The sequence below is a fragment of the Syzygium oleosum genome, unplaced genomic scaffold, assembly GCF_021117445.2.
Source record: "Syzygium oleosum isolate NSW1041296 unplaced genomic scaffold, Sole_v2.1 Sole_v2.49, whole genome shotgun sequence".
NCBI classification, from domain to species: domain Eukaryota; kingdom Viridiplantae; phylum Streptophyta; class Magnoliopsida; order Myrtales; family Myrtaceae; genus Syzygium; species Syzygium oleosum.
This window is the reverse complement of record NW_026607533.1, coordinates 211,694-224,594: the sequence shown is the minus strand read 5'-3', so window position 1 is coordinate 224,594 and position 12,901 is coordinate 211,694. Positions and strand designations below refer to the sequence as shown.

At 42.5% G+C, this 12,901-nt stretch overlaps 1 pseudogene; it reads left to right on the top strand.

Moving 5' to 3' along the window:
- LOC115693072 (ankyrin repeat-containing protein ITN1-like) overlaps positions 1-8,813 on the top strand; it is a 29,760-nt pseudogene extending 20,947 nt beyond the window's left edge.
- Positions 8,814-12,901: the final 4,088 nt, after the last annotated feature.

The window sequence follows — 12,901 nt, the reverse complement described above, 5'->3', positions numbered from 1 at the left end:
CCAATCATTAGCACCCTCTTGAAACTGGTAAACCGCCAATGTCACCTTCTCCTCATCGGTGCACCCCAGAACTTTGAAGGTTTTCTCCAGTTCCTCAATCCATCTTGGCGCAGCCTCGGGGTCACCACGACCATGAAATTTAGGCGGCTTCAATTTCATAAACTGTTCTACTAACTGGGGCATCTGCCTCACCCCGGCTGGCTGAGCCTGTCCAGCGTTAGCTTGATTCTCATCTACCGCAGCAGCGGCTACATTATCTCGCCCTTGAGTCTGCCTATCCAGCACGTTCCCAATCCTTTCTAATACTCGCAGAACTCCTTCCATACGTGGATCTTCCACGGGTCTAATATCAACTTGGGGGTCTACTGCAGCTCCCATATTAACTCCCAGATTGTCTACTGCTCCTACTCGAGCACGACCTCTACCTCGGATTCCTCTTCCTGCACCCCTTCTGGGAATTCTTCCTATACCTCTCCCCTCGCTACTCATCTTGGTCACTCGGTTCTACGACTACCTGCTATAATTCCACAAAGGAATTAAAGACTTAAACGAATCTATCCCAGTCTAAGTCCTAGGCAGGTATTAAACAACACTTAAACAATCAGCATGCGGTCTAACAATTATCCAACACATCACCCAAGGGATTCGCGTACTCACCTCGAATCCTGCCGCACCTGCACTTACGGGTCACACAATCACAATTCAAAAACAATCACAAGCTGTCAGGAGATGCATGTAGCACACGAGGTCACCCTACTGGCTACCCAGGGTCTCATCGCTCCTTATCACTCCAGGCTTTGACCTAATTGGACCGACCTGACCTTGCTCTGATACCAATTCAAACGGGGATGTCACGCTCCGTACCCCACGAAGCAAGAGCATCCCACTCACGGTCGATAAGTTGACTGCGACGTCCCAGGAAGCGTCGCCGACCCACGCCCATACAGAGATCAAGCACAAGCGGAAGTATAAAATAAACAAACCCAGACAATTACAATATTGAGCCGAGGATAGCCATACATTATATACCATCATAGAAAATAATTACACATTTGTTTTACTATATATAAAAAAAAAAAACATTTGTACAACATTTACAGGAACACACAAAAACTACACAAGATTAGCAGCCACCTGGTCAAAAAGGGATAAGCGGCTAGGGAGGTCAGGCTAAACTAGGGGAGAGGGCGACAGTCCAAAAAGTAGCGGCCCTCATTTCTAACTAAGAACGCTAGGCGGCCCTAAGGCTCCCAGTCAGGATCGGACGACTCGGTAGGGTCATCTGATAACTCCTCGGAGGCGTCCTCGCTGGGCCCTGACTCCTCCGAATCCATAGCTTGAGCTCGCTCGTCCTCGGAGTCCAGCTCCAACTCTGGGTCAAGGTAAAGCTCAACCCCTTCCTCATCCGATCCTAGCTCTGCCACCTCTCCGTCCTCCTCTTCGTCCTGCTCCATGGCCTCGGGTTCGCCATTCTGATCCTCCTCCATCGGTTCAGGGTCCTCTGCTAATACCCCGGGCTCTTCGTCCATATCCTCCTCCTGCCTGATCCATTCAGGCGTGGCCTCTGGATTGATCACCTCACCACCCGCTATAATCGGCTGCAACAACCCAATACTATCGACTGGGATATCGAAGGTCCTGAGGGGCTCTCCCTCATTTCCTGCGGCATCCCGGTGGCACCATGCCACGTACTCGCTTCGATAAAAATACTCGCCTATATTCACGATCACTTCGGATCGATATCTCACAAAAGCCTCCCCGTTTCCCGAGGGGTAAGTACTGGTATATTGCTGGATCTGCAACGGGATCCCAAAAAGAGGCGGTGGCCTCTCCATCCTCACGGCCGAGGGTCTGAAATGTTCCGGTTTACACAACCGTGAGACGAATCTCAATGAGTTCAACCCCTAAACCTAGGCTAGGCTAGCATGCAATCTCCTGACTGGAAACAATTATTCAAATCACAATACCACAATAGTCAAACAATTATCTGACCCTGCAAGTTAGGCAGATCCACATAAAATAATCACGACACATGCGTGGCACGCATAATTACACGTATGTCAATCACATGCTCACACACCGAGTCTCACACACTCGCATGCCAATCAATGCATGTTTATGCATGCAAATGTCATTGACATGTCATGCACATTTCTTTGGCCCACTGGCCCACACTGGCACACTTGCCCAAATTAATTATTATTACGACTCGAGTCATCAATTTTTCATGGCCCTGCGTCTAGCCTCGCTTCAAAGTGCATGAGGCGCAAGAACCAATCTGGCCCAGTGTCTCTAGCCTGCTTCAAAGTGCATGAGGCGCAACACTGTTCTCCTTGCGAACCAGAGCCTGCTTCAAAGTGCATGAGGATGGTCGCCTTCCGGACGTACCGGGTATCGTCCTGCTTCAAAGTGCATGAGGACGGTATCGACCCGAAGGTCCGTAGGTGATCACACAACTCATTATTATCTGAACCCAGCGTATAACGCTTCAGGGTATTTTAGGTGATCACATGCTCATGGCAGACACGCATTCTCGCACAATTTCATCACATGCCTCACTCTTGGCATACACAATGCGTGTCCATGTTATGCAATGCAATGAACCACGAGCACCAATAATTCAGACACCCAATGTCACAACACGTGCTTAATTGGCCCAATTAATACCGTGTGGCCTAACGTGCGATTCACAAGTTAGTAATTCATTGCAAACCAAACAATGGCCAATCACACTCCACAAAATTAACCACACCACATACGACATAACAGTACGAAATCAACCACAATTAAGCACAATTGACGTACAATCAGTCAACCCGGCATACCCGGCAATTTCACCGACGAACTCCTAAATTGGTCATTAAACCCCATTATCCTCCCCAACGATTCTCATTAATCCACTAAATTTTTCCGATAATAATTTCTACCAATCAATTCTCAACCCAGTCTCAATTACACACTGCTATTATCTAAGCCAGTCCAAAATGCACCGATAACACCTAAACCAGTCCAGAAAAACGCAACATCAGTCCTAATCCGGGTTTAGGAATTTTACTCACCAAAACAAGGGTAACGACGACGGGGAATGGCGGCCGATCACTGGTGAACAGTGAAACCGGCGGCGGAATTCCCGGCGGACGGCGGCGCGGTGTACGGACGGGTGAACAGTACCTCCGTACGGACGGCGTGAACAGTACACACTGTACGGACACTCTGTACGGACGACTGGGAAACGGTGGCCGGCGAGGCGCCGGTCACGGCGGCGACGGCCGTACGGTCGCGGATGAACAGTGACCGTACGGGGACGATGAACAGTAACTGTACGGTCACTGTACGGACTGGGCTGAACGGCGACGTATGGACATGCTGAACAGCCGGGTGTCGACGGAACGGCGATCGGAGCTCCGGCGAAGCTCCGGCGGTACTGTTCACAGAATGGAAAATGAGAAAAAGAGAGAAAAAGAGAGAGAAAAAAGAGAGAGAAATGGACGGAACCGAGACTGAGCTGAAGCGGGGGACCAAGGGGTCGACGGCGAGGCACGGCGGTCGGCGGCGTGCTCCGGCGAAGCTCCGGCGAGAGAGAAAATGAGAGTGAAAATTTGAGAGAAAATGAGAGAAAGTGAGGGGAAAATGGAGAAAAAAAAATTTCTGAAGGCTGGTCTGGTCGTGGGAGTGAGAGAGGAGAGAGAAAAATGCTTATCTTAGTCAACAACTAGGGCCTAGGGTGCCATGTGTCAAAAATCAAGCCAATGGACAATTTTGCCCTTGATCCAAAGGCTAGGATTTGCCCTAATCCAATAATTTAGGGGTAAAATGGTCTTTTGCCCCTAACCATGGTTGACCAGACCTGGTTTAACCTTAACTCACCTTGGTTAATCCCAAAATTAAATCCAATTTTCGGAATTAATCAAAAATGGCCTAGGGGCATTTTCGTAATTTTCCAATCCCGAACCGAAATTCCAATTTTCGCACATACGCGTTCCATATATGCGTGGCCAACATAATATGGCGTCGGAATCGCGAAATTCATCGCGCAAGCCCTCGAAAATCCACGTCAAAGTTTCGGGAATAAAATAATATTATTTTTCCAATTTTTGTCGAAATTCCAGTTTTTGTCCAAAATGACTCCTGGTAAGCGTGGCCACCCAAAAATGGCATCGGCCACGAAAAATAACCTCATTTGGTCTCGAAAAGCGACGCTGGCATCCCGGGGGCAAAATCGTAATTTTTTCACCCCCGGACCGAAATTCCAATTTTTACTCGTACTAACTCCACATGTGAGTGGCCAGCGTAATATGACGTCAGATTCCCAAAAATAGCCTCTTAAGCCTTTGAAAATCGATACCGAAATCCGGGCCCAATTCCGTGAACAAAACCCGCTAAACTTTCAATTTCAGAGTCTCTCACTAACGGGCGGCTGTTTAGAGGTTACGCGTATCGACCTAGGGCTATTCGTATCGTGATGGTCTCGATCATTGAGAGAATGAGAAATTATCATTAGTTCCCGAGGTCACAATCATTAGGTTCAAGTTCCGGACTGATTGACCACGTGCACTTTTGGTCTTGCAGAATCACCTGCGTCCCAATCGTACATCGTTGGCCTTGGCCAAACCCAATCCATTACTCTTTCCTAAGATCAGCCCACATTGGCTCAAAATATTTCCTCAACGTCTCTCGTGATCGGTATCCCTTTCGCGATAGGGTCCCCGGTCCACGTACCATCTTCTAGCTAGCCATACCCTATTGGTTAGTATCCCTAGAGTGATCAGCTCTGGGTGAGACTTACTAAAATGAAATGCGAAATAATATCAGTTTCATTGATCCCGGAAATTACATCGAAATTCGGGCTGTTACAAGTTAGGCAAATTTCTGTAAGGTCATATATATTTTTTGAGTGATTAGTTAACCCATAAATGAACATATGCACACATGCATGACTTCACCACAAAAAATAATTATGCATTTTTTTATTATGCGAATTCACACAGTATGTGGTGTTTCTTTAGCTATATTGATAACATTCATCAAGAAATGCAAGTTGATACTAATCTTGCAGTCTCTTTTGTTCTAAACATCTAATTATGTATTTATACTATCGAATCGCAATTTCATTTTGGACATGCATTATAAATTCAAATATGTATATATTGAAGATTCTCCTGCATACTATATCCACACAGAAGATGCTATGACTTAAAAGTAAATAGAATTGAAATGTTACTAGTGAATCGTTAGGTGCAGACTATTTCTATAGAATTTGTGTGTATTTTCAAGTATCCATATGCAAAATCAGACATAGATATGTGTACTTAATTTTGAGAATGAGGTTATCACATAGCATACAAAACTTAAAAGATCAAGAGTGAGAAGTACAAAGGGAATTGCAAGACATGGGATTCATGAATTGAGTTGATGTTGAATTTTAACGTAAAGTTATTCTTGTTTAAGAAAATTCATGGATCTACGCATTTGTCCACATCAATGTACTTTAAAGATATTTTTTTATAGCATTTTGGGAAGAAAGAAGGAAAAGATCCCTTAAAAATAATAGAGAATCTCGTCGCATCATGTGGTAGGAAAATTATCCATAAGTCAAGTATCTATATAATATGAACATTCAAAAGAGATATACTTTTAGATAAATAATAAAGTAATGACCATGCAACTCATAAGTATTTGCTGTCTTGTTGATTAATACGAAGTCGTTGAACATTCAAAACTTTTATGCATTTTATACTATTTTTACAATATTATATTACCTCGGTACAATTTGAATGTGCAAATTTCTAAATCCGTGAAACGCACGGGTCTCCAACTTAATGTTATATACGTGATGATTATCTATATAGTGCCACATATTTTAAGTTAGGTCAATCGTGTCCCACTCAACTTCAAGATCTTTTTTATTTATATTTAGAGATAATTTGTTAATTGGTCAAATAGTATTCTATTTCATATCAAATTTCCCCTTTTGAAAAGAATACATGCGAAATTCTTAATTCATGTTATATATTAATGTGAAATATAAGGGACTCGACAGCATTTAGGATATTCGTAATTTATCATTGTTATATGACACACGAAAATTTTACATGTACATAACAATATTATTAGAGTATACTTTATAGGAAGTATTGTAGAAAATGTAGAATTTTCCATAATTGCCCATTTGCAGTTTTGAAACTCATTAGAACTAATTTCAATAAAACTAATGTCTCTTTTTGTTGAAAAAAAATCATGGTATTGAATGCGGCAAACATAAATCCTAGTTTGAAGCAAAATAAGTGGAAAGTGCAAGAGAAATTCTCTTTGTAAGGAAAAAAATCAATCCCTTACAAAATAGAGTCCTATATGTCACTTTTAGAGACAATCCTTAAAGAAAAAATTTATTATTTATTAATATAGATGATACAACAGTCTTAATTAATTTGCAAAAGTCACTGAACCTATTATGGATGTAATTTTTCTGGCGGTGAAATGAGAGTCGTTTTGTTGGCCGCCGTTTGTGTTGTGTCATGTGGTCGTTATAACTGGGACTCATATGATTACTTGCAATGCACATCCAAGATAGAACAAATAATGTGATTTATTGAGTAAAATTATCCTTCCCAGAATCACAAAACTTTTACCAAATATATTCGGTCCATTATCTTTCGTCGACTATCAATCCTAGTAATGATTAAGGGTACATCAAAGATGCCCTTATTACAAAACGGGTTTATATATGTTGAGACCAACCAAGCCCCAACCACCCTAAAATGTTTATGTGGATGTGGTCCCTAATTTGGAGCTCCTGATCGCAAGTTTAGCCGCCCAAATACTCGACAAAAATGTGAATCTATTTGCAATGACCGACTCCAAAGGCGGTAATGCATTCCATTTAGCAGCTTACACGAATCGGCCCAAAGTGTTCAAAAGTCTTAGGGTCAAAAACTGAATATCTGGCCCAACAACGAGACAGATAGGGGAATGGGTATCTTCCCATTCATATTGCAAGCAAGATGGGTTACGTTAAACTAATCAAGAAGCTAGAACAAGTATCACAGAGGGCAAATGGGCAAGGGCAAACCGCTCTTCATGTCACAGCAAAATATGGGAGAGCCTCAGTAGTGAAATAAATACTTAGACATCCAGAATTGGGGAACCAGATAAATACAATAGATCATGATGGAAATATAGCTTTGCACTTGGCTGCGATGCACTCACAACCCACTGATTTTTTTTTTTGGTAAGGTACAACCCACTGCTTTGATTCCACTTTTGCTGGATAAAAGAATTGAACCCGCCATTCCCAACAACAAATGCTTGACTGCTGTTGACATTGCTCGAGATTGTGTGGCAAGGGGGTATACTATTCGGAAGGTACGTAACATGAACAGTCACTATTTTATTTATCAACTTAATGGAGATTTCGTAGACTAATAAATTAGTTAAGACAGAACTTGTATTTAAATCATTATGCCTCCCAGTCAACAGGACAGTCACAGTATTGATCAATTTTCTAGAATAGCCAAGACTCCTCTCGGATTAATGTTCTACATGTCTCAAATTTAGTGTTAATAGGAGGCAGTTGAAGTTTGTGGTCATGAATTTCTCTGCAGTTAGAAACAAGAAACGAATCTTTGATAATGCGGAGATAACAATTTATATATTTCGATTAATTGAGCCTATGAATACGGTCATGTATAAAAGGCAGGGGTTGTCAACGTTGCATTCTGTTTTTATAAAACAATTAGGGGTCAACGTGGTAAATTTTACTAACTCCAAATGTAGCACTATCTCATAACATTATCATTACGTGACAACGATTGACCACATACATTTCATTCCTGCCTCTTTTCTCATCTAAAATGAACCTGTACTTTTGTGTTAATTCGTCAAAAGTAAAAGTTTCCAGAGTTCATTCCCAATATCAATATGGTAAAAGTTTTTTTCTTTTTTCTTCCGATCTCAGCACTTGGCATCCCTAGAGTTGGCTTGCTCATGCACTAAGAAAGTTGATGATGTAAACGGAGACTCTCTCGTACTTAGGCCGGAAGCTCGAGATAAAGAGTTTGGATTAGTCTGCTCGCGCAAAAAGACGTCAGACTGGGAGATTGTCAAGGATTTCATCAATTCCCGTATGGTGGTGGCAACGCTTGTGGCCACTGTGACTTTTGCAGCTGGTTTCGCAGTTCCTGGAGGATTTAATGGCTTGGATACGGCCTCCAAAAATGACCGAGGCATGGCTACGATGCTGGACAACAGAATGTTCCAGGCTTTCGCAATTTGCAACACCATCGCGATGTTCTGCTCAATGACTGGTTGTCAACCTCATCTGGGCACGGCTAAATGATGCCGACATTGCGGTAACTGCATACGAGCACACAACGCTGCCGCTAAGAATTGCACTCTCGGCAATGTCCATCGCTTTCTTAACGGGTGTCACCTTGACCGTTGGCAAACTGCCTTGGCTTGCTAACACTATATTTTATTTGGGACTCGTTTTCCTCATCATTATCTCAGGTGCTAAATATTTAGAGTACCCTTCAGCCTTTGGGCACCACAGTCGTCCTGTCCGTCGTCTGATATACTGGCTTATTCTCGCTTGCATTCGTTTGTGGCGAGTTGAGACGTGCCTTTATGATGACGCGGAAGATGACGGAACGGCACGCAAGACCTTGGTTAGTCAGCCTGAAGATGGTGCTCGTCAACCAAAACCGATGCTTCAGCAACAGAGACATGCAGGGACGCGCCTTCATGATGACGCGAAAGATGACGGAACGGCGAGCAAGACATTGGTTAGTCGGCCTGAAGATGGTGCTCATTGTTGAGAATACAGGAGAGAAAGAAGATGTGGAAAGCTGAAGGAAGTTCTTCAAGTCTTCTATACGCTGTTCTATGTAACTGATTTCTGTTCTTAGAGCAAAGGAAAAACAGAGTAGTTAGCATTCTGTTAGTTCAGTTCAACAAGATTTGTTTCTTCTGTTAGTTTAGTTGTTCAGTTGCATTTTCTGGTATTTGAGCTGTTAACTCAAGTGTTACTGTTGTGGTTTGTATATAAACAGCAAGATACACGAGAGTAAAGGCTGAGCTCTCAGATGAAGTTCAAGTTCTTCAACTATGGATTTCTTTTTCTTCTTTCTTCCATTTCTCTAGCATTTTTCACATGGTATCAGAGCTATCTCTGAGAGCAAAGCTGTGAACTCTGATCTCATTCGTTGAAGAACGCAACAATGGCAGCAAGAACACCGAGATATCCTTTTCCTATTCATGTCAACATTACTAACTTCGTTACAATCAAGCTTGCTGAAGACAACTTTCTTCTCTGGCAAGCTCAGTTTTATAGATTTCTTCGCAGTCAAGAGCTATTTGGCTTCATCAATGGAGAAATTCCATCACCTCCACAGACAATACAAGCTGAAGTTGACGGGAGAGAGGTTGAAGTAGTCAATCTTGATTACACTGATTGGATGAAAACTGATCAACTGGTATCTTCATGGATAAGTGGTGCAGTTTCTGAGAATATCCCGGGGCTAATCATCAGCCTGGAAACATCCTATGAGGTATGGCAGACTTTGCTAAATAGATTCACACAGAAATCAGTAGCTAGGGAGTTTGAGTTGAGGGGGAAACTGCGGTATGTCAGAAACGAAATAGACAGCTATCTGATTATCTTAGAGAGTACAAACTGATTTGCGATCAGTTAAATGCAATAGGAAAACCTGTGGATGAAATAACTAAAGTTTTTGGCGTCTTGGAAGGACTAGGATCTGAGCATGAAAACTTCAAAACAACCATGTATTGTTTGAAACCTCAACCTGATTATGATGAGGTGATATCACAGCTAGAAAGATTTGAAACAAGACTGCAGAACTATTCCTTGAATCAGTTTAATCCTAACTTGGCATATTACGGAGAAAGAAATGTTGAGATGGAACCGAAGATAGTTACTAGCAAAGAACTTAATCAGCCTAGTCTGGCTTTTATGGGATAGAGAGGTAGCTTCAGGGGAGGACGAAACTATGGCAGAGGTCGTTCCTTCGACAATCGAGGTCGTGGTTATGGTTATCAAGGAAAAAGTCAGAGTTATAGATCATTTAGTCTGACCCACGATCAGGAGGCTCAGCATTTTAAACCACAGACTAACACCTATAGTGCAGGTCCTGGTTTTCGACCACATGCTGATTCTTCACAGAGATATCAAGAGACTAAATCTTATTCCACTCAAACCTCTGCAACTTATAAGAATCTACAGGTTGTGAAAGAGACAGATGGAATTCGCGTAGCATGTCAAATCTGCAAACGACCAGGGCACGATGCACTTCGATGTTGGTATCGGTTCGACAATTCTTATCAAGACGAAGCTATTCCTCAAGCTCTAACAGCCACACATCTTGAGGATCCTACAGGCAGTGAATGGTATCCTGACACAGGAGCCACAGCTCACATCACTACTAATCCTGGTATAATTCATAACCCCTCAAAGTATACTGGACATGATACTGTCATGATAGGAAATGGATCATGTATTCCTATTACTTACACTGGTAATGCGTTCTTACATTCTGAGCTTGATGTGTTACCATTAAATGATGTACTGGTGGTTCCTAAAATCAAGAAGAACCTTCTTTCAGTTTCAAAACTGACTGATGACTTTCCCTGCTCTTTTGTGTTTGATAAAAATGGTGTCTATGTGAAGGACAATCGTACCAACACCACAGTGATGCTAGGGAGAAAAGTTGGGGGGCTCTACCGAGTGGATCCGCAGGAAACTAAGGCTCTACTTACGCAGAGGCATAAGGCAGTCGAAGAAGAAATATGGCATCAACGACTTGCTCATACCAATTCACAGATCTTGAAGCATCTCCAACGACAGCAAAGGATCTGCTGCACTAAGAAAGCACCATCTGTGTGTGGTAGTTGTCAACTTGTCAAAAGTACTTCACTACCTTTTCCCCTTTCTGATTCTGCAACTGAAGTTCCTCTAGAAAGGATACATTGTGATATTTGGGGTCCATCACCAGTGACTTCACTTCAGGGATTCAGATTTTATGTCATCTTTGTTGACAATTTCTCTCGCTATAGTTGGCTTTATCCAATGAAGCTGAAGTCAGACTTCTATGATGTTTTTCTTATGTTTCAGAAGTTTGTGGAAAACCAACTTAATCATAAAATCAAAGTTTTTCAATGTGATGGGGGCGGTGAATTCACTAGCACCAGATTTCAGCATCACTTGGAAACTTGTGGTATTAAACAATACTTATCTTGCCCCTACACCCCTGAACAAAATGGGATTTCCAAGAGGAAACATCGTCATGTAGTAGAATTGGGCCTGACTATGCTCTACCATGCTAGAACTCCATTACAATATTGGGTTGATTCCTTTTTGACTGCCAACTACATCATTAACTTGCTTCCAACTCCTAAGTTGCAGATGGACTCGCCTCACAGTAGGTTGTTTAAACAAGTACCGAGCTATGATCATCTTAGGGTCTTTGGCTGTGCTTGTTATCCCTGCCTCAGACCCTATGCACAACACAAGTTTGATCCTCGATCCCTTACATGTGTTTTTCTGGGATATAGTGAGCGTCATAAGGGGTATCGATGTCTAGTTCCTACTGATGGTAGAATATATGTCAGTCGACATGTGCAGTTTGATGAATGTTTCTTTCCTTTTACCAAGAAACTAAATAGTGACTATCCTCACTACACTTCTCTGTATCGCAAATGGGTTGATGAGGTAGACTTTCTGGATTCTAACAAGCTGCGTTCCATGCGACACCCTTCTATTTGTACCACTGGTCATTTACAGGAAACTGACGTTATGGAGCCTAGTCATATTCGTGTCCCACATATCACAGAACCGTGCAACCACATGTCTTTATCATCCTCACAACCTCCTATTAACCATGAGGTCTCAGGATGCTCTGCTCCAGATAATGCAGCACCAATCATTTCTGTTGATGATCCAGCCCATCCAAGTGCTTTTTCCCATCATTCCCATGATACCTCTGTTCATCCTATGCATACTCGACTCAGGTCTGGTATAGCTAAACCAAATCCCAGATATGCTTGCTTAGCTGAATACAATGTTCCAGTTGAACCGAAATCACTTCAATCAGCTCTAGCTCATAAGGGCTGGACTCAAGTAGTGCATGAGGAAATGGATGCCCTACATATGAATCAAACTTGGATATTAGTTCCAAGATCAGCTGAGATGAATATTATAGGTTGTAAGTGGGTGTTTAAAACAAAGTTAGCATCAGATGGAAGTCTTGACAGGTTGAAGGCTCGTTTGGTTGCTAAAGGGTTTCACCAAGAAGAAGGAGTAGATTTTTTTGAAACCTTCAGCCCTGTAGTGAAACAAGCCACACTTCGTATTGTCTTATCAGTGGCTATGGTAAAGCACTGGCCTATTCGTCAACTAGATGTCAAAAATGCCTTTTTACATGGCACACTCACTGAATCTGTCTATATGGAGCAACCCCCTGGTTTTATCAATCCTACTTTGCCTCATCATGTCTGTTTACTCAAGAAATCTTTGTATGGTCTTCGATAGGCTCCACGAGCATGGTTTGAGAAATTCAGCAACTTCCTTCTTGAATTTGGTTTTTTCTACAGCACCACAGACCCTTCTCTCTTTGTGTTTCATCGTGGCACTGACACAATCTTGTTGCTTCTGTATGTTGAAGCGAGACGTGGGGCGATTTGTCAGTAAATGCTACATTTGCCAGACCGCTAAGGGCCACTCTCAGAACACTGGTCTTTATACCCCATTGCCTATTCCTTCGGGTCCTTGGGTAGACATATCGATGGACTTCGTGTTGGAACTTCCTCGCACTCAATGGAGTTTAGATTCTGTTTTCGTGGTGGTTGACCGGTTTTTGAAGATGGCGCACTTCATCCCTTGTAAGGAAAC